A 2,094-nucleotide genomic window follows, 5' to 3' on the forward strand; every position below is an offset into this window, starting at 1 on the left:
GTTTAAATGGTACATATTCCTGGCATCTCCTGATAATTAACTAAGTTAAACACCAAAGATTATCACATGACATATCGAAACTATAAAACAAGTCTTTTATTGGAACATTTGTACGCTGTTATGCAAAATTCTTTGAAGTTAGAGAGAGTTTAGTTTGATCTAGTGGTTAAGACACAAGGCTAGAAACTAGCTAAATGTGACTTCTAGTCTCACCTTAAGCATAAAAGCTGGCTGGGTGACTTTTGGCCAGTCATTCTCAGCCCAGATCACCTCACAGGGTTGTTTTTATAAGGAAAACGGGGAGAGAAAGAAGTAATAAGTATGTTAGCTTCTTAGAGTTATTTATGAAATAAATAAAATAATAACACAAAGATCTGTAAAACATTTTCTAACAGGGTTTTAAAATGCTGTGGATAAATCAGATGAATTACTGTTGAATTTTAGTTAAATATATGGTAGAAGGAAAAGAAAACAATCCTGTGTCATCTATAGCAATGATCCCCAAACTTTGCAGATTGGTGGCTCGGCTGGGGGGCGAGAGGGGAACTCAGCCACGTGAGTAGTGGCTGGTGTGCAGCTTATGCAAGTTGAGCCCTGCACCCATGTGCGTGCAGGTGTGTGCTCCAACCAGCCACTCATGTGGCCCAATTCCATATAGGCCATGGCCCGGTAGTGGGCTACAGCCCAGATCTATAACAGTGGTTATCAACTTTTTCTTCACTACAGACCCTCTTTAAATACTCTTTCTTGCCATAGACCCCCAAGACATAACTCAAGATTTAAATCATAATATTTCTCCAAGTCTTTGTGGATCCCCTGATACAACCTCACAGCCCCCAGGTATCTGCGGATCACAGATAGAGAACCACTGATCTATAAAATTCCTGGGGGAGGTCAGACAGTTATGGGTTTATGCAAGGGAACTGACAAAGAAGTGCCACGTCCTCAAGGCTTAGGGATACCCAGTGCTGAAAAGATCGTGTGTGTGTGTGTAATATAACGGGGGTTGGAAGAAGGAAAAAATATAATGAACATATGTATGAAGGATTTGTTTTGTTTTGATTCTGAATGTTGGCTGCTGTGAAAAACCTGGACTTTGAAAAAACAAGAAAGTCCATTTAAGTGAAGTAGTGGGGAGAAGAAATTGGAGAGATGACAGATAATTTTGCAATAGTTCTTGAAATGTCTGAGTACACAGTGGTTGAAAAACAGTCCCAAATATAATATGGAAATACATTTTAGCTTTCAAAATAGTTATTGGGGGAGAGAAGACTTTCTATGCATAAAAAACACTTATGGACCCATTCAAAGATAAAAAGGGAGCAATAGGCAAAGTTATTCATTTCAGGACTTTGTCCTTACCTGCTTCTTTTCAGTAAAGGAGAAAATCTGATAAGCTGCTTACAAACAAGAAGAGAAAATAGAGGGAAGAGAGAGATTGCTATCATGAGTAAGAAATGCAAGATCCTTTCAGGATAGAAACTTTTCCAGAAACCAGAAAGTTGCGATGGTCTTGTTATCTCAGTTTTCAAGCTTCAACAATTTTTTTTTAAAAAAACCTTACATTTTCACTTTAAGATGATGAGTTTCAAGTCAGAAACAAGATTTTTTTTTCTCTTTCAGTCTTATGTGGGTCACTGACTAGGTTTTTTTAGCGTACCACATTTTCAGTTGAACCTTAAAAGGTAGGTTCTAGGTTTTATTCAATATAAACTATTGGCAATTGTCTCCAGCTCCAACTTAAATAAATGGCTAAAGAGCAAATTGTGATAGTGAGCTATTGAAAAAAAATTCTGCAGGTTTTAAAAAAATAAGTCTTAGATGCTGCTGAAATTCTCAAGCGTTTAATGTGTTCTTGAACTTAATTATAAGTGTGTTGTAATTATAAAAATGATATAATTACTTTGCCCTGATCATCTTATAATTGGGTTATTCCAATTCAGTCTGCACAGGACTGCCTGTTGTTCAACTGGGTTGAAGATAACCCAGAAGCTACAGTTAGTTCAAAATACAGGTAAACCTCAACTTACAACAGTTCATTTAGTGACCGTTCAAAGTTACAACAGCACTGAAAAAGTGACTTATGACCGTTTT

Source organism: Ahaetulla prasina, chromosome 6 (assembly GCF_028640845.1).
Source record: "Ahaetulla prasina isolate Xishuangbanna chromosome 6, ASM2864084v1, whole genome shotgun sequence".
Taxonomy (NCBI): domain Eukaryota; kingdom Metazoa; phylum Chordata; class Lepidosauria; order Squamata; family Colubridae; genus Ahaetulla; species Ahaetulla prasina.